At 53.8% G+C, this 20427-nt stretch overlaps 1 protein-coding gene across 3 annotated transcripts in view; it reads left to right on the top strand.

The window, feature by feature from the left end:
* Positions 1–20427, top strand: part of LOC133349782 (retinoic acid receptor beta-like) — a 181978-nt gene that overhangs the window by 95723 nt on the left and 65828 nt on the right. The window contains exon 1 of one of the 3 annotated variants that reach the window (XM_061563522.1): positions 19887–20028. The exons of the other annotated variants lie outside the window; for them this stretch is intronic. The gene's annotated coding sequence lies outside the window, so the exon portion shown is untranslated. Of the gene's footprint in view, positions 1–19886; positions 20029–20427 lie in introns of those variants that run through there. 3 annotated transcript variants of the gene reach the window in all.

Below are 20427 nucleotides of genomic sequence, written 5' to 3'. Positions count from 1 at the left end.
CGCGCCGCCCGTAGGAACCGCCCGGCGCTGCTGCCTGGTGGCCCCTCTTGACCGCCACAGCGGCGGCGGCGTCGCCACCACCGCGGGGATCCGCCCGTCGTGAGCGCGCGCGCTCTACAGTGGGGCGGCGTTCAGTCCCCGACGATGCTAATTTAATTGCTGTGAAATTGGACGCAGCACCGTGGGTTTTCCACCCCCCCCCTCTAATTGTGACAGATGACACGGCAGCGCCGTCTGACGTTTCTTCCTCGCTTGCGCCGGGTGAAGGTTTGAGCAATCGCGGTGATGATGACCGACACGGCGATCGCGTTCCGTATGCTGAATGTGTGGTCCCACGTCCCTGTGGTGTTTGAGAGGATGGTTCGGTGTGCTGCTTTGGTTATTCGCTAATTTATGTTTACAGACAAGGCAGCGTCCATCTGCCCCACATTCTCATTGTCACGCTCCCGGCCTGGTAGACGCTTCTTGACTTTGTTGACGATCTAAAAAAAAAACCCTGTATTATGCTTGTTGACGATGGTGATGAAAGTATCGGTCATCCGTTGTTTACAGTCTGAACTTGTTTGGCATCTGAAATTAAGTGCTCTGGCACTGGCTCTTCCACTGCTGAGGGATTTGCTGGTCGTGCTGTGTGCCCTATTCGTGTTATTTTCATTAATATTGTTAACACGCTTTTTCATAAGGGAATCTAATATTATTTTTGTGCAAGGTCTTGCCAAGTTTGTTGTTGTTGCCAATTACTCAATCCCAATGGAGTAATTTTCCAGTAGTTATCCAGCATTGAAATGTATTTCCCAAGAGCAATGACATTACAAGAAACCAGAGAACCTGGAGGAATTCTAGATTTGAAGCTTTCGTGACTGCAAGGATTCATATTCTTAGGTTTTTTCGGTAAAGTCACGTAGGTAAAACATTAAACACAAGACGGAAGCTTGTGTTGCCTCCGAAACGTCGTGATTTTTATTTTATTTTACTTTTATTAATTTTAATGTTTTACCTACGTGACTTTACCGAAAAAACCTAAGAATATGGAACCTGGAGGAAACCCACTTAGACCAAAGGGAGAACAAAGACGCTCCACACAGAGAGGCACCCGAGTCGGGAATGGAACCCAGGACGATTCTTCCCGTGAGGCTCGAGGGTCACCACTGGGCGTTGCATAAAAGGCGCCGCTGTCCTTGGGGGCTCCAACAGGGCCCGTCACAGCGCAGAGGCGCACCGCTCCCGGCCTCCGCGCGTCGGGCGTGGAAATCTCTGCAGGCCGTTACCCCCCGAGAGAGTCGCGTTGGTAGCGCGAGCCGCTGGGCACAGGTGGTGCGGACGTCTTCTCGTGGACTGAGGAGACCTGTCCGGTTGAGTGTGGCTGCCGTGTGAAGGGTAGCGGGGGCCCTGAATGTTCGCCCATGGCGGCCTCCCCCTACGTCGGACGGGGAGGGCGAATCGTTGAGTCAGCGGTTGACCCGGCTGGACGTGACCCAAGGCCGAAGCGAATCCCCTTAATGGTCAGGCGGCGCACGTAAGCGCACGGAGTCGTATTTGCCAACCTCGCCAGACGTGACGTAGCGAACGCGTGTTCTGTACGAGATGTGAAACGCGATACACGCACACACACACATACATCTGCGCGGGCCCGTGTCACCCCAACCTTCGGTGGCGGTGGCTTGCACTCGCCGCACGAATCTGCGCTGCCGGTTTTGTCTCATTGTGAACTTCCCATCCTGCGACGAATGGAGACGTTGATCGGTGGAGAAGCTCCGAGGTTTTAACGAGGTGGGCTCGCCGCTTGGCTCCCCGTCAGCACGAGGTGTCTGCGGTGGCCGCCTACTCGCCCTCTTCTTCCGAGGCTTTCGCTGCCCAGATTTGTGTCTCACGCAGTTTGAGCACTGCTCGGCTCGGCAACTCTCCGTCAAAGCAGTTTCTTTTTTAACTTAACCACCGTCAAGTGGATCTGCGTTAACTTTCATGGCCTGCCAGGACATTGTCTCGTGCTGTAAACATTGCCTGCGCGCTGTTGCAACGATTGTAAATGCTCAGTTGCTGTTTGCGCAACCAACGGCGGCTGTGGCGGTTGCGGTGGTGGTGGTGCAGTGGTTAGCGCACTGCTGCGCTACGAACCTGGTGACCCGGGTTCGGGTCCCACTCACGGCCAACACCGGTGACGATTATCTGACCGCTTCTGGGCTTCCCTTAGGTCGACTCAGCCTCAAATGAGTACCTGGTGCGGTGTATAAACATCACCACAAGGGAGACAAAGGCGGCCGGGCGTGGTGCTGGCCACTCATCTCTTCGTGTGCTGCGCCGGCCTTCATAGGCACTGCTCGCTTACAGCACTTGCCCCAACACTCTGTTAAGGCTATACAGGGGATCTTTGTCTTTTTCTTTGGCGGTGTAAAGGGAGATTTCTCCGCAGCGAGTCAAGGCTTTGCTCGTAAAATTGAGCGAGACGGCTCTGAATTGTCTGACAACAAACATTCAATTAACTCGTTAATGTTTGCTAATGAAGTGCCAATGTGGCACATAACTGGGCGTCAAAGGATTCAAACGCTCGTATTGAAAGACCCAACAGGAGGCCAGACAAAGGAAAGCCTTAAACATCTATTTTGATGGTGTAATTCATGGCATTTCAGCAGACAAATGAGCAAATACGTCATCACGACCGTGGGAATGCGCTTCTGATGTTAAATATCTGGAATTAAGATTTTATGATTTCCTGAGAGCTCCGAGACGACGCGTGCCATATGACGGTCTGCTTTGCGCATTAAGAGCGGCGGCTCTCTGCACCGGCGGAGGCTGACTGCCCGCACGGCCGCCCGGTCGGCCGGCCTGCGCGCCACTTCGGCACAGATGAGCGGCAGCGTCCGCACCGATGAATATGGAAACTTGCGTGTGGATCCCACCCGCCCGTAAACCCTGCATGCCAATTATGGGGCGTGATGATTGGAATGTGGGACGCGTCCCACCTGGCACAGGTACTGCTACTACGACTATTTTTATTTGACCAGGTGAAGCCCACGGAGCCTGTATGAGCTCGTTTTCAGAAGCGGCCTGGCTATCACAAATGATAGCTGCACCTTGGATTTGCACGGTTGGCGACGTACAGTACGAAAGAAGTCTAACATACATAATGTTCAACGAAGTGGCTTATCACGTGGAAATGTTATCGAAGCCAAATACTCTAAATGCGTGTTGGTTCTCAATGTTTGGTGGGAAAAAAACGGAAGACCTGGAGAAAAATCCACACGACGACGGGCAGAGAGACATGCAAACTCCAAATTTACAGCAAGCTTCAGAGTCAGGATCGAATCCAAGTCCTCCTGTAAACCAGGCGATGTAGTTAACATCTTTGTTTGCTCTCCCTGTCATGTGCTCATTCAGCAGCACTCCTGTCGAGTCGCACTTCGCCCCGTGTTGGAGAATGGCGCACGGAAAGAAGAGGTCACAGACCCACTTCTGAAATCCCTGGCAGGGCTCTCTTGTCGCCCCGGGGGGCGCTGGCCTCTCCCGTGCACGCTGCGAGAGAGACGTTTGTTGCGTGACAGCAAAAGCTACAAATTGTAATTCTCAGAGCTGGAATTCCTCCAAACTGATTAACAAACAAATTTTACACGAATTATTTGTGCACGCAAGTCACTCGTGCCTGGGGTTTAAATCATTCACTCACCACTCTTAGAACCCTGGTTTTAATCGCGGGTGGCGGCAAAGCATATTCAAACACGTGTGTGTTGAACTTCTTTCGCACCTGCGGTACTGCACTGCAGCACTGACCTCGTGTGTAGCTGCAAGCTCACAATATGGCAGCCAAGGAAATGGAGTCGGTGTCGTGCAAATGCCCCTTCGGCTTGAATTGCAAGGCCGTGGCCGCGAGTCTACTGGAATTGTCTCGCGCGAAATAAACGCGAAACACCCGAGAACGACTCCGCGGAGAGAGGGCCACGCGCAGCGTCCGCGGCGGTGCCCGGCAGCACGCAGCGTGCAACGCGCGTCGTCCAAGACGCGCCACCGGTGGCTGGTGATGTGACGAAACGCGATCATCTTGGCGTGTGTGCGCTGCAGCGGGCACGGGTCGTAATGCCGTGCGCAGCGCTTGGGTTTTCTACTCCGTCTGCTGCCCTCCTCCTGTGGTTTCACTGCACGGCATTGACCGTCGTTTGATACAACGCAACTTTTAGTCTCTTGGCCAATCGGCTTACCTCGCAAGCGCCAAGGTGCTCAGCATAATTTAGTTCTCCTGTGTGTCGTGCCTTCTTAATTCAGGCGTGAGGAACCCTTTACTTGCCGAGGGCCGAACAGGACTTTCGCGTAGCTAGTGGCGGGCCGATCGTTGTCACGCGCCTCGGTCGCTTCCTTTGCTGCGAAGAGAGAGAGGCCCTTGCAGTTGCAAACACAACCGGAGGGCAGTGCCAGGTCGAAAATAGTCTCGATGGGTGCAGGAAGGGTGCTTGAAGTGGCGGATAAATGTGAATTGTGAGCTGTTTCCGAGGACTGTAGTAGCGGTAGTGGTAGGCCTCGAGTGGCTGCGGGCCGTGGGGTCGTGTCGGGCCCACGGGCCGCAGACACTCCACCGGCGCCTAAAATGTGTCATTTGAAACAGCAGCTGTGTTAGTTTCACCAATTGACAGGGACTCAACCGTGGATTTCATTGGGCGCGTTCGAAGAACGGGGTGAGCCATGAATGATTAATTCAACGAAAATGCCCATTTCTGGCTCTCCGGATAGCACCGTGGACGTTCTCTATCGAGAGCGTGAATGCCCGCAGAACTTCCCCTTGCCACGCATGCCCGCCCCACCGCACCGCTTCCGCCCGGCCTTGACTTGACCACGCCGACACATTCTCCCCACGGGGCCAGAGAGAGGGCCCGTAAAACACCAAAGCTTGGCGGCGGTTCGAAAGCCTCCTCGCAAGTTCATGCTGAAAACGAGAGAAAAGCCACAAACTGGGAGGCGTCTGCAGTTTTAATTTGCCTCCGTTTGGCCAGTTGCGCGCAACCGAGCTCACGGCCGCCTGACACGTAACCTGGCCGCGGTTGGTGCTCGAGTTGCTAAACATGAAGTGACCAACGCTGCTGCCCTCATTTTCATTCCGGGCACTGTTTACGCCGTACCAGCGGTGTACGAAACACTCCCCCCTGCCCCCCCCCCCCCCCAGAGGGCTGGCGGCGAGGTTGGCATAGGCCCCAGCACAAGAGATGAGATGGCGGTGGGGTGGGGGTCCAGTTTCTACCCCCCCCTCCTCCCCGCGCTCTTTGGTAGCCCGGCGTCTGGGCTGAAGTGCAGTTGCACCGCCTGCACCCTCCGGCAGCCACCGCCAATGTTTGCGGAGGTGCCGTGAGCACAGTTGCGCACAGGATTGTCGGGATTTGAGAGTCGTGAGTTCCCAACGTGCACGACTCGATGCGTGTTGCCATGAGCGTCGGTGATCCACCGCTACCCTCCTCATGGTCACCGTTACAGGATCACCACTATTGTTATTATTTGAATGTTTAAGTTTTGGCGCTGCTTTATCTCCTTCCATGAAATGCAGTAGCTGAAATATGTATACAATGTTTGATTATTATACATATGTATGTATGTACGTACATATATTTATAGTGGGGAGCGGTAGTGCAGTGGTTAGCGCGCTACGCTACGAACCCGGCGACCCGAGTTCGATTTCCACTCACGGCCAATACCAGTGACGATTATCTGAACCGGTCCTGGGCCTCCCCTAGGTCGACTCAACTTCAAATGAGTACCTGGTATGGTGTGTAAACATCGGCACCCCCTCGTGTGCTATGCCAGCCTTCATAGCTGCTCGCAAATAGCACTTACAGGCTATACGGGGGATCTTTGTACATATATATAAACATATGTCACTGGCATGCATTGATTGTCAAGTTTAAACGCGTAAACATATCGGCACAGTCTTGTATACAGTGGCATGACTGGGTGACCCAGACAGTAATTCTCTCTGAAAGTCAGCTGCGTGGAACAAATATTCAGGCCCTCACTTAGGCATAGCCCGAGTATTTTAGGCGACGTAAATGTTTGAGTTGATTAAACATTAATTCCTTTACTCTGCACTTCTGGGGCAGAGTCTAAAATCATCTCGGTCCCTTCGTCTCACTTGATGGAACAACTAGCAGCGTGTGGCGGGGCCTTCATCCAGCTGTGTTTTATCAAAGCGCTGTACTTTATTACGCTATTAACGTATAACATGACAAATTCATGTATTCGTGCATAAGAGTACAGAAAAATAACAGATGAATACAATTGCATGTCCATTCATCAGCCTGCGACGGATGACCAGGTAACTGTATTCCACTGCTACTCCTCGGTGTGCGTGGTTCTTCTGGACAATCGCTATCCAGCAAGCATTCGTTCGGTAGGAAACCCTGGACCAGTTTCAACTCTCTGTGTGCCACCAGCAGAGTTGTGGCCAGCCCCCAAAACGCACGCCGCTGGGCCCGCTGACGCTCGCAGGAAAGAGGAATGCTGCACAAACACCGCGGGGCCCCGATCCACGTCACAGGCTTGGCAGCGGAGCGCTTGGCATCGAGGGCTCCTAGGAGGGTCTCGGCGTACAATAAACGCCGCCACCTTTTGAGGCTCGCGGTAGCTCTTGCGAGGGAATTGTGGTGTGCACTTTGGTGGAAGCGATTACGTGTGTAACGCTGTGTGGCGGGTTCACGCGCACTTCCGTTGGCATACGACACGAAGCACCGCGACAGCAGCCGGCAAAGAACAACCCGTTGGGGTACGGAGTCTGTACGTTGATCTCCAGCACTCGACCGAACGTCGTTGGCGTAAAAGCTCACTCTTGAATCTAAAGCCTTAAACCATTGGCGAGCCTCTCATGGGCACCAACGAGGACCACTAGGGATAGACTTGACCCTGCCATGAGATTGTGGAATTTCCACCACTGGCTCGGCTGTAAACGAGGCCTATATAACCTCTCGCCTGCTTCAGCAGTTTTTCTTGCTGTGGTTGTTCCACCTGATGACGATTGTTTGTGTTGCGATCGAAACGTCGTGATCTATTAGTTTTCTACCTACGTGACTTTACCGAAAGAACCAAAGAGTATAAATCAATTTGCCTTTTTTTATGAGCCCAATCACATTTAATGGTTAAAGTAGTCACCATTTCAGACTTGCTGATAATTATCATTTAACACGTGGGCTTTCACGACCAATATTATTCGTAATAATAAATACATTAGTGGAGGAACGTGACTGGAAAACACGTAGAATTAAAGTCTGGAGCAATCCTTAAATTTGGACCAGGATCAAAGGATGAAACCGGGACAAGCAAGAGCAGCAGGTGGTGCTTTTTGAATAATTTTTGCGAAAGATGACGCTAAAAGCAACATCCCAGTGGGCCCCAAGAGGACAGAGAACATGGAACTAGAGCTGCACAGTGCACAAATAAGTATGACGCCACGCGTCACACTTGCAACATACAGAGACGGATAGAGGAACACACGCGTCAGTGATGAAATTAAAATTCGAGCCGTGATCTTGGGTGTTAAGGAAAGTCAATGGGCTTTGGCAGGACACATGGCGAGAGGGGACAATGGCAGATGGACCAGACTTGACGACCGAATCACAGCCAACGCCTGAGAGCATCTCAGCGTCGAAAGACGGAGCGACGAAGTATCATCCCGTGCGCAGGAGCGGGCATGTGGGCATCGCACGACCACCAGCGATGTCGCACGCGCTAAGGGGGCGACCTTCAAGCGGAAGCGGAGAGAACGTGTCGACTGGTACTCTTTGGTTCTTTCGGTAAAGTCACGTCGTTAGAAATAAAATAAAACAAATCACGACGTTTCGATCGCAACACAAGTGGTCGTCATCAGGCAAAGGAGTCAGCATCTAAAGGCAAACTGTTTATAAAGGTCTGGGGATGCGCGTAGCCCCCCAAGTGTATCAACAGCACCAGGAGCACGGGCAGTGCACGAGTGCCAATGCAGCGACAATGCCAATGCAGCAACAATGCCAATGCAGCAGCAATATCAATGCAGCAGCAATGCCAAACGCTGGGGATGCGGGGGGAAATTAACTCGGAAAAATAGACTAGATATGATGGCTCGTAGTCTGTTAAAAGCTCTAACAGATGTGTGAAATCCCTCCCCGTAGAGGTGGTTCAATCTTGATTTGAAGCTTTCGTGACTGCAGGAATCCATACTCTTTGGTTCTTTCGGTAAAGTCACGTGGGTAGAAATAAAATCAAATGAAACAAATCACGACGTTTCCATCGCAACACAAGCGGTCGTCTACTGGTGATCGCGTCGGGTGCCGGCGGGAAGGGCCACGACCGTATTCCGCACGCGTTGCGCGGAGACGGGGCGAGCGGCTTGCCACGGGATCAGTTGGGGAGCTCGCGTTTGCGTCGGCAGCTCCGGCGCGCCGTGCCTCGTGCTCTGGCTCAACGTGAGCCCAGAGGTCCCCGCGTGTCAGAGGTCGCAAACGGGTTTTGATTCCTTATCCGTACCCGTACTCGGCCGCAACAGGGTCGCAAACGGGTACCCGTACCCGGCCGGGTACGGGTAGCCGGGTAGGGTACGGGTATCGGGTACCCGATTGCGACCTCTGCCGCGTGTCCGAGCTCCGGCGGCATAACTTCCTCTTCACTCGCCGCAGCTCCATGTAGCTCAGCCCTCGGCCCCCCTTCTCCTCGCACTCCCCCCGCGCTGTCACATCTTGCTGTAGCAACGGCGCGGGATAGCGCGCGATGACGTACGCGCATCGCTCCCTTGGGCGGACGCGGCGTGGGGTCTCGCCGCCACACGCCAGACTTTTCCCTCCCCCCCGCACCCCCCCCCTTTCTCCGCACGCACCCCCCTTACCCCGCGCCGCTCCAAAGGGCCGTGAGACGATGGCTCGTCCTCAACTTCCTCGCAGGCGCGTTGCTGCAAACAGCACGAATGGTGGCTTCCGCGCGGTGACTGGCGTGACTCGACGCGGCTCTCGCAGCTCGGCACGCGCCCACAAAGAGGAGACCTCGACCGTGATCACGTTGTCCGCGAGCCGCAGCCACGCGGCAAGTCGACGTGTTTTGTCGATACAAATTAGGGCGAAAGTAAGAATTTCTGCGACTTGGGAGGAGGGTGGGGTGTCATGATTTGCTTGTCGTTTTCTTTCTTGATTTTCGGTCCGGTTCGATTTAACGCGAGCACCAGATTACTTTTCACCGTAAATAAGCGATCATCACACACGCAGTTCTACTGCGAGTGTGAGGATCGATTGTAATCGATGAATTGGTGCATGGTTACATGCCTAATAATGATAATGATAATGCAGTTTTATTCTCATTTTAGTGGCTAACAGTGTCCTGCCCCAGGGAGCTCGGTTGCTGGTGTGTAGCGTACGTGGTGGCAGGATAGTTAAGCAGCTGACATCGTTAAATATACAATTATGAAATGCAAAAAACTATTAAAATGATTGCACGCGAGAGGTGGGATGTTTAAAACCCCACTAGCCCCCCCACCCTGCTCGTCTCAGCAGGTCGAGTTCTTCGTCAAGGACGGCGGGCGGCACAAAAGCCGTCAGCCGCTGTGTCTGTGACGCTGCCCTTGTTGGCGCGCTCCGACGCCTCGTGATGCCCACGTGAGATTGCGACAGCGAGAAATCAAGAAAGGAGAGAAGAAAACAAAGCAGCGGTCAGGCTGCGTTGCACCCCTGCCTCCCGAGCCTCCCCGAGTGTCCGGGCCCAGGAGGGGGCGAGGAATTCGCCAGATGCCTGCAGCCCAGTGTGCTTCTTCTGCTGATGCCACCTCTCGCCGGCGTAACGTCGCACTCGTGGGCTCGTCGCCGGAATAATTCCGCCCCTCGAAGTCTGTCGCCGTGAGGCTGTGGCCGGCGGGCCGTGAGCTTCAGGCAGGCGCCTGCCTGCCTGAAGCTTGCTTTGCAGCGGCCTCGGCTTCTGCGCCCGCGCCTGCTGTTGCTCGATTGCGTTGGGTTTTTAGGTGGTCGGAAGTTTCAAAGTCTTGAGAGCGTGAACGTTCGACGAGAGGGTGAGGTGGGTTCCTCGTGCCGTGGGCCCGGCTTCTGCTATCGTTCCGCGTCACTGACCGCTCACTCGCTTGCGGTGAGCCAGCCCCCTGGCCGGATGGGAAGTGAAGAATCATCGAGAGAGAGAGAAGGAGCGGCGTGAGATGGGAGCCGGGGGGGGGGGGTGGTGGTGGGGGCGACTGCGGTGGCAACTGCGGTGGCAACGCGGGCAGCCTGCGACGCGGCGGACACAGGCACGCCGGTGACGTCGACCGCCAGCCTGGGCAGCTGAGCGGCTTCCGCTGCAGCTTGAGTACGTCCGACGAAACCTACTACCATTCAATTAAACCTCAGCGTGTTGTCCTTCCCCCGCACCTCCGATTAGCACGGTTGCCTGCGTACGGTGCAAAAGAAGTTCAACTACTGCGAGGCTTTCCAGGGTAAACAAGCCTAACAACAATACTAAATTCAACACGTCCACATATGTGAACAGACCGCATTTTGTTTGTGTTGTCAGAAATGCGTAAACTGAGGGCAACAAACTAAACACCAAAAGCAATTCTCAAGAAATTAGTTTTCAATCTAGACGATGTAAAAGTGCACAGCTCCAGTGAATGCCGAGTATCGGAAGGAAGAGCATTCCAGACGGCTGCAGAAGTTGATTGGACAAAACATCCTTATTGCTTTTTTTTTTCCCCCTGTGTAAATGGTCGTTTTACAAAAAAGCGACTCCAGTATTGTGCTTCTGTAGTCCTGTTTAATGGCCTTATCGAGCACGTGTTTCTTTAAAACATGCTTTTGCTGTTAAAAAAAACAAGTTTCTCAATTTCCAGAAACTGTGAACGCTCGCCAGGAAGGCGTCCCGCGGCAGTTGGGGCGCAGCCCGGCGCCGAGCACAGCTGCGTTCGAAGCCGTCACCGTTCCCATGATCGCAACCCTCGCCTCTTCGCGAGCGCAAGGGGTAATTATAGATGCAGCTGCGGAGCGGTGCCGTGCCGCAGCTGCGGCGAGGGCAAGCGGCACGACGGCGCCGGGGGAAGGCAACGGGGTTTTGCAATCGCCGCCGCTTCGCTTGTCTCCACGGCGCCGCGCGGGTTTGGTGAGCCGAGCTCTTTGTACGTGCAAATATGCGGAGCTTCTTTCGCACCGTACGTAGCCAGCCGTGCTACTCGGAGGTGTGGGGGAAGGACTACAAAGCAAACAAAAGCGAACGCCCAATTCAACTTAACAGCGTCGCTACAAAAGCAAGGGCCCTTCACGTGCCACACAGCCACCGGCACCGATTTCTTTGTGTCCCGACGTTTTCTCATTTCATTCGCGTTTTTATCTCCGTCTCGTGTCGCGGCCGTGTGTGCGTACGTATGTTGAACTTCTTTCGCACCGTACGTCGCCAGCCGTGCTAATCGGAGATGCGTGCAGGGGAAGGACAACAAACTAAACACTAAAAAGCAGTTATAATTTTTTTTAAATCGAGATGGTTTAAAAGTGCATAACTCCAGTGGCTTCCTAATATCAGAAGGGAGAGCGTTCCAGACGGCCACAGAAGCGCATGAGGTTAGAGGATTCCTCACTTTGCTGTCTACCGACGGTCGAGACGGGACCCGTTACGGCGCCCACGCCAATGCCAGCCGGCGCACAGCGCTCCGCTTGTTCTGCAACGCTTCTGAGTCGGTTGCTGTCTTGGGTTTTTATTTTCACGCGCGAGAAAGAAAATGCGAAAACCTCTCCGAAAAGCGAAATCCCTCCGCGCTTTGGCGTTGTTGTCCCGTACCGCTCGTTCCGTTTTTTTTTTGCGCGATACTGCAAATGTTGCCTGGCAGCAGACAAACTTCCTGAAAGTCAGCGGTGACATCGTTCACATTGGGGAACAGAATTGTGCCGTTGTTAGACATCCATTACCGTATTTCACTTCTCGTCTGACTGTGACCAAATGTGTAACCATCGGTTAGAGATGACGTGTCTACATATCTACTACTGCCCCTATTCATGACCATTTTGGCCTGCTATTAATGATATTCACAATGGTCTGTTATCAATGCAGTGGCCTCCTTTACGCCACAGGGAGGACACGGCCAGTGGCAGCTGTCCGTCACTCAGCACCTGACCCGCAAACGAGCATCGTGTCTGCCAGTAGGGAGCGATGATTTCGCGACGTGTAAATTCCAACTGAGCAGTTTGGCAACCTTCAGAGTTTGCAAATGTTGTACCCTGACGCCAGCACGCAGCACGCCCGTGACGGTGTCCGGGGGTGTTCAGTGTGGTGGTGGGGGGGGGGGCACTGAGACAGTGGCCGCCTCGGCCCGGCGCGCTGGCCTGGATGAGGCCCACGGGCCGAGTTTCCAACGTTTGAAGCCAAACGGTTGGGGAGACGTCGACGATGAATACACAGCATTCATCACGTTTTGTTTCGCATTCTTCAGGCTAGACAACCGCGTGTACAGTTTGTTTGCATAATTGACCGTCTGGTTTTCAGTCGGTGAACTGTTTCAGACGCTTGCCGCTTGCAGCTGTGTTGGAGCAAAAACCTCCACCAGGGAGTAACAAAATGAATCTGCGCTACGGAGGAACACCCAGTTGAAAATATCAACTTACAAAACACGACTTTTCGTCAAGCTGGAATTATTGGTTCACTGAATCATTAATTGTCTCTGGTTGTCAAAAAGATGCAGCGTCGTCCCGCAAATGTCTGCCTCGAGAGTTCCCGCCGCGTGCGCCTCGGGGCACCGAGAGCCCCGGGTTCGGCGGCGAGTGGCGACGCGGGCACCGCATTGTGCCGATGCCGACGACGCCGCCGGATGAGGGCCTCCCAAACGCCGTGCGGCACGTGGCGGGGTCAATTTGACCGTACTTCGCCACGCTGTTCAGCGCGGGCTGGTAAGAGAGGTGGGGGAGCGCAGACGTGGGAGCTGAGAAGTACAACGCGAGAACTATATCATTTTTTGTTATCCTCACTGACATCTGCCGTTAACAAACCCCCCCCCCCCCCCGCGGTAGCCTGCGACACCTGGGCACGGTGGCCTCCCGTCCACGGATTATCCAACACTCGCCTCCGAGACGCGACGCAACCCGGGCAGCACTTCGGGCTCTTTGGGCACCGGGCCCCTTCACGTCGCCCCCCCCTCGCCCCCCCCCCTCGCCCCCCCCCCCCCCCGCTTTATTTAGCACCATCGTCTGTCGCTGCCGTCCTAGAGTCTCCATGTGGAACCCAGAGGGGATTACGCCCCCACCTCATACCCCCCCCCCGCCCCCCTTTACCCCACTTATTAAGGCGCTCGAAAATGGATGGCAAGACCACGGCAGTAAATGCGTCTTAGTGAAGATAAACATTCGTAACAAGATAATCGAGCTAAGCATTTGTAAAACCTCACGCAAGCCGCGTTCCTAACGCTGTTCATTTTGCTCGTTGCAATTAAATCGGCTTTCCGGTCGGTACGTTTATAGCCGTTTCAGGAATCTCATTTGTGAAACAGGAGCGAAAGAGTGTGCACAATGGCCAAGCTGATGTCCGAGAGAGGTTCGCTAAATCGCATTATCGCGTTATTACTGCGGGGCGATTACTGCGTACAGCATGGGGCCTCGTGCATTTCAAGCAGCGACGGTAATGTGGGCCGTGTTACGTATTACGTCTGCCTGCCAAATGTGGATCATTGTTGTCACAGTAAGGACTGTCACCTTCAACCGGTGCTGTTTGGTCATATGGATGGTATCCCCTGTGCACCGGTGGCATTTTTGACGTCTGCTTGTTGGTTAGGACCATGACAGGACTTCTGATATACACAGTGGACGAGTTATTTTTTTAAAAGTTGGTTACCCTGCCACTTGCCCTCCAGCCCGCACAAATCTGAAATTTCATCGCCCCTTGAACTGTGCCGCCCGCCGCCGGAGCCTGAGACTACGAATGACGCGGTGCCACTTATGAAGCAGATGGCACAATCATTAAATCATGTCCCGGGGCCTGCTGGGCCCGGGCTGAGCGGGGGGTGTTTCTCATCCGCATTACTGCGCGAAAAGTGAACCCGATCGTCTGCCTGCGATGGCGCAAATCCCTGACAAGGTCTGCCGTGCTCGCCACGCACGTTTCGGGATCGCGACGGCTGCGCCCGTCCCTGGATGCCGTCGTGCTCATCTGGCCACGGCCGCTCCGTGACCAGCGCAGTGCGGCACGTCGTCACCGACTCCGCGCAGTCCACCTTACACAACCCTCCGCTGCAAAGTGGAGTGGACACCGTCATGTATGTGGGGGGAGGGCGGCAGTTAAATACGCCGGGACGGGTTTCGTGAAAATAAAACAGCGCCCAAATATATTTTTAGCCGCTTTTAAAGTAGGAGTATATGTGTGTGTGTTTGTGTGTGTTGAACTTCTTTCGCACCGGACGTAGCCAACCGTGATAATCGGAGGTGCGTGGGAAGGGCGACAAACTTAAATGGAAAAAGCAGTTATCAAGAATTGAGATTTAATAGTGCATCGCTCCCAGTGGCTTGCTAATATCGAAAGGAAGAGTGTTCTGGACGGGCGTAGAAGCGCGTCTGAAAGCGCCGCGGTGCGGTGGCCGTCTTTGTTCGGTGGCTTAGCCAAAAGCTGCTGCTAGGAGGATGACCACCGGACTTCGTGTGGTGATGGTTTATGCTCCTTGCCGAGATCAGCAAAGTGTTGTGTTTAATATGTGGCAAGCACTTTGGCAAGACACTGTACTGTAGTATACACTATAATGTTCAGATTTATATCGGCCTGTAAATTAATCTGGCCACGTGGTGGGCAGTGAAGCCAATTCCGTTGTTGTTCTGTACTGTCTATGTATCCAGCCTTCACCATTCAGCACTGACACAAAGTGGAGAAGTATGGTTAAAAAAAAACAATCGGATCATGTGTGGGGTGGCCCATGCCAGCTGTGGATTGACACAAGTGCTGTTATATTATATTCAGGTGACCTTGAATTGTGACAATTCATCAACATACACACAAAATAGTAAACATTTAAGAAATATTGGATGTTTGTTTGAGTTCAACCCCCCTAACCAGGATTTTAACTCGCGAGCTAACGATTGCGAGCCGCTCGCTCTCGCTCTGAGCCACCTGGCCTCGCTCAATACGACCGTACTCGAGGTGCGGTGCTTACACGCGTGTTTGCGTGCGGAAGTGCGCTGGCAAACTCCGCCCGCGCTCTCATGCGAGCTCCGATGCGCGCGGCAGACGCGAGGAATGCGCTGGCTTCTCCCTCCGCCGAGTTGCCAAAACGAAGTCTGAACTGGGCCTGGCAGCGACTCGCGCGCTTCTCTCCCGCCCGCCGCCCGCGGGGATCGTCGAGAGGTTGAGGTGACCCGAGCGAGCGGCGTGCCCGGTCCCCGACGCCGCCCTCCGTTGCCGCTCACTCATTCGTTTGTTTGATCTTTCGCTCGCTCGCTCCACGCACTGGCGGAACGGTGCGCCGTTTTCAGCTCGAGAAAGCAGTGGCGGCGCCACAGGAAACTGACGAAAGATGCCACAGAAATCCTGGAGAGTGCCTGGTGCAACTGTGCTGCGTGGCCGTAGCCGAACCTGAGAGCGCTGTGCGACCACCCTGGCCGAGCAATGTGACGGGAGCAGCGAAGGCGGCGTGTGCACGTTTCTCCGTGTTTTATTGCAGTCACGAACAGAGAGTGCGTCACGTTTTATAGCTTGCAAACCGTATAAATGAAGACGACTTGCAGAGGAATAATTGGTGAAATGTGCATTGTCAATTGGTTGCTTTGATGAGACATAATTATTTTGATCAGACACCATAATTATTAAGCAGTTTCATTGTAATTTTATATTTCATGTGGTGTAGCAGTGGCAGAGCGGTTCACGCACAGCGCTACGAACCCGACAACCCGAGTTCGATTCCCACCCGCGGCTAACATTATACGAACCTGTCCCGGGTTCCCTCTTCACGAACCCCCACGCTGACCAGCGTGGTCAAGCGTTGGTCAATCATCCCCCATGACTGGCATGGTGTCGGGAGGCCGTGATCCAGAAGTGGCTTGGCATACGGCTGTAAAATACTTTTTTTGTAACAATTATTCGTATTCCATATCGCTCTCGACCGCATCCTTCCTAGCTCTCTCACAAACACACGCTCTCGGTCCCAGCGCGATCTTTCCTGGTGACGATGAATAATTAGGTCCGTTCCTTGCCGGCTGCGTGGGCTCCCACTCATTTATTTACGCGTGGAGGTGTTTATGATTTTTTCATGTGCAAGCCACCGCCAGGGTGCACGGCTGAGCTGTGGCTTCGTGATTGCAGGTGACAGCGGCTTCCCTGGGAGGACCGCACGGGCGCGGTGGTATCTCATTGGAAGAGTTTTAACCGCACGTGGGCAAGTCATGCCCATTTTTCCGTGCCGCCCTGATGAGGTCCATGGAGGCGAGCGATTTTAAGTGACCGATTTCCACCCAACAAACGTTTTGATTCCAACAAAACCAAGTAATCCCTCATGAAACGCGACTAAATAATTCAAAGTCACACAAAAGACTGGCTTATCGGGGCCATATTTTCACCTCCGCGGGAGGTTTATGTTTTTATAAATGCACGCGATCGCACTCACTCATTTACGCACACGCACCAGGCATTAATTCACAAAACGTGCGCAGACATGCTCGCGTGCGTGCGCGGAGAAAGTCGTGACCGCATTTTTTTTACGGATGATTTCAAAATTGTCAACTGCTATCCGATACCCATGCCATCGGATACGAAGCGACGGTACACGGCAGTCGGAATCCAACGTGGCTCTTTCTTGCGCCACGCTGGCTTTTACAGGCGGAGTTCCCGCGAGTACGTGCGCCCTTAGTAGAAGTCCTTGGTTGCTCAGGCTTTGTGGTTCGAATGCTTAAATCGTGAATGTTGCCACGTCCTGTGCGCCTCACCGCTACGCAAGGGTCTGGCTCTCTCTGAGCCCAGAAAATCTTTTGCCGAATACGTTAATCACGGTGGCCTTCCAATGCCGTAAATCAAAACGAAATGGGTTAATTCCGCCCGCCGTGCCCTCTCCATACTAATCACAAAGCCTTAGCTCCACAATCCCTCCCCGACCGCGGCCACCCGTGGGTACGGAACAGCGCCGGGGGCCGTGCTGCCGTCGTGAGTCAACGGACACGGATCGCCCGCCGTCGCGTGTCGTTCGCTTTGTGCGCTACATCACTTTGTTGATGTAATTGGAGGTTGTTGGAGGTTGTTGGGGGGTTGGGGGGGGGTGGGGGGGACGGGAGGTTGGCAGGGAGCCCCGAGGCCCCCCCTGCCTGTCGGCACCACCACCACCACCAGGGCCATGCCGTGCCGGGCCGCCCCGCTGAGCCGCGCGCTCGCGCAGCCGACGGCACCGCTTTTGTCCCGCCGTTTGTTTTCGATTCCACCGTGACGAGAGGGGGGGGGGGGGAGTGCGAGCTGTCGATTTCTCGCGCTTGCTGTCGACGGCGGCGGCGGTGGCCTTGCGAATCACTGAGCGAAGGTTGCGGCGGAGTCGGGCGTAAACGTGAGCCAGATGGCGGATCGTGAAAGGGCACATCTGCCCGGCAACTCTGAAAGCGTGAGTGCCGTTTGAGAACTGATTAAGCGCCGATCCGGTCGCGCCGTGCCAACTGAGTTCGAGCGCCCGGCGTACCCACTGCGCCGCCGTCAGCATTGGCCTGCGTTTGGAGAAGTCGGTGGTGGTTGGTTTGAGAAAGGGTTGAAATGGAACTCTAAAGAAATTGTGTCCGATAAATATGTAAATTAACACCGGACTTGTGCCGTTTTCTGAGGAAAATTAGCGTGGAATTATAAACGTCTAAACGATTCTGAATATAATTTTATTAGTTTTTCAACAGGTGGTAATATTTTATTTTGAGTGATTGTAACTTGGTTATTGAAGAATTCTCGACTATCACGTTTAGTTTGTCCGCTAAGGTTAGTGTAAAACCATCGTGCTCGTTTGAGTTTAAAGGCTTCGATGAACTGGCAGATGTCCCTGACCGACGTACGTCACCGCTGCCACCCCGGTATTTTCTATTTACACTTCCACGTCGGTTGTCTAGGGAGCTGATGAAACAGAGCGCAACGGTTTCATGCTCCGACATTGGGGACGTGCCCTGAAACCGGCGCTCGCCGGACGGGCGGGCGGTCGGTCTTGCGTCACTAGTGGCGCTTCATTGGCCGAGAGTGATTTTGGCTAGAGTGGTGGAAAGTTTTTTTCATGATGTCTGTGTCTCTTTCCACCCAATTCTATCCCGATTGCGTTCTGCGACGAAGGATTCACGCGGAACTCTCGCAGGGCGTTGTTTGGGAGAACGGCCCGCAGAGGAGGATATTGCGGAACTACATCTGAGATCCCTCCGGGTGACCTCTGGTCCACGCAGGAGTAGGCAGCACTCTCTCACCCACACCGAGGGAGTTAATGTTCGTCATGTGATCGTCAAACCGATGCGCGTTTAATTCTCAGAGCCGGAAGTTGGCCACGTTGAGTGCGGAAACCGAATTGAGCGTGATGGCATTTTTTGTGCACTCAAGTCGGTGACCAAGCCGAGATGATGGAAATCGCTACACTTGGGAACCTCGGTGTGAGCACAGGCGGTTTTGAAGCCTGGGTTTGAACGCTCGATCTTAATTTTGCCAGCTCGGCACTCCGACCTCCGACGTGGTAAACATAACAGGAGGGGCAACATGAGAACCCAAACAGTTCCTCCCTTGCTGGTCCCACGCCTGGGCTGTGGTTCCTGAGTAGTCAGACATGCGTCTTTAAAGTAATGATCGAAAGGGTCATCACGGTACTAGCGATGGCACTCCGGCGCCGCTTGCATCAATGTTTACGTATTGGCAGTGCATAGGTGTCTCTGCAGCACTCTGATGGAGTACCGAACCGTCGTAAATAAAATATATATATAACAAAGCTGTTCTGATAAATTAAAACGCGTCGTTGTAACGTCACGGCGACAGCAAGCCCGTCCATGATTTTCCAGTGTACGTTTTAAGATTGCTGTGAAGGAAACTCCACAGCAGCCCAGGACGCACGGCCGAGGTGTGAATCTACAACTCAAGAGCGGATTCCTCTAAGCCGTCTCACTGTGCCGGGGGTGTATGTCTTGCTCGTCTGTAAAGTGGTGGACATTTGAAGGGGTGCCATGGGGGCAAGATGTTAACTACCTTGTCCGGTATACAGGAGGTCGTGGGTTCGATCACGACCGTGACGCCTGCTGTATATTTGGTGTTTGCGTGTTCTCCCCGTGATCGCGTGGATTTTTATCCGGGTCCTCTGGTTTTTACCTCCACATTTAGTAACATGCTTTCGCAGTATTTGCCTGCTGTGAATTACATTTCCACGTGGTAAGCCACTTTGGTGAGCTATCATTTGTGGCCAGCTTCGCTCCTGAATAAGAACCGTATAGCTTGGTGTTCCTTACCTGGTGAAATAAAGAAAGATTAGCTTCGTAATTTATAGAGTGAAATGCTCAGCCTTAGCCAGAGCCGTTTGTCCTTAACAGCCCTGGCACAGCCTGGTGATCGTTGCATTCGTTCACACGACCTCCGTGGGCAAACAGTTTCGACCTCAAAGGCTCCCGGCCCGATTGAGCCCGGTGCGTCGTTTCGCGTGTCCCTCTGTCCGCGTGTCCCGAGCACCGCCCCCCGTGGAGGTGCCCCCAGGGCCTTCCTCGCGTGTCGCCAATATGCAAATTGGCACCAGGCCACTCGGGGGTGCGCCCATTCCGTCGCAAAGTTGCCGGGTCTGGCCTTCCCCGGACAATCGCGGGGAGAATGCCACCCGATCCTCGTGACGCCGCCAGGCTGTTGGCGGATTTCTCGTTTGTGCGTTCGGGCGGCTCGCGGTGCCGTTGCGTGGACATGAGCAGCTCGCAGCAGCCCCGCAAGTTCCTTCGGATGAAAACTGCGCGCGATGAGATGCAGGGTTGTTCCTCGTTCAGAGCGGTTATTGCCGGATCTAGTTATGTTCCTAAACGAAGCTGAAAAGTGAACAATTTTCAACTGCAGTACAAGCCCATTTTGTTGTCAAAACGGGTTAACGCTTGAACATCAGCCATTGCGTGGATCGTGTTTGACGTCCAAAAAAGCATTTTGGTGAACAGTTTGCGCTGCGTCAGCATTTCACTGCCACACACACACACAGAGGCACTTTTATTTCCGGAATTAAATGCTTGCAAAATGTACCTCCTACGATTTTTTTTATTCTCTCTCATATATATATGAAATTGAAAGGGTTTAATTAAGATCTCGAAAAAGTAAACGCAGGGGAACGAGAAGCGATTTTGCAGATTAAAACGGCTTGCGTAACACGAGACACGGCTCCCGACCGGTTCGAGGTCACGGGACCCGGGGAGGTCGCCAGGAGGATTATGGGAAGTCACCTCCTGGCGACGGGCGGCTAATCCGCTCAGCAGCCGGTGCCATCGTACATGCTGCTTACAAACAACAACAACAACAGAACCCCTTTCCAATATTTCCCTCTTGAAGTGGCGA

This window comes from Lethenteron reissneri, chromosome 31 (genome assembly GCF_015708825.2).
Source record: "Lethenteron reissneri isolate LAM-NWPU_2019-01 chromosome 31, ASM1570882v1, whole genome shotgun sequence".
NCBI classification, from domain to species: domain Eukaryota; kingdom Metazoa; phylum Chordata; class Hyperoartia; order Petromyzontiformes; family Petromyzontidae; genus Lethenteron; species Lethenteron reissneri.
Note: the sequence above shows the minus strand (reverse complement) of the source record. Positions and strands in the feature narration are given on the sequence as shown.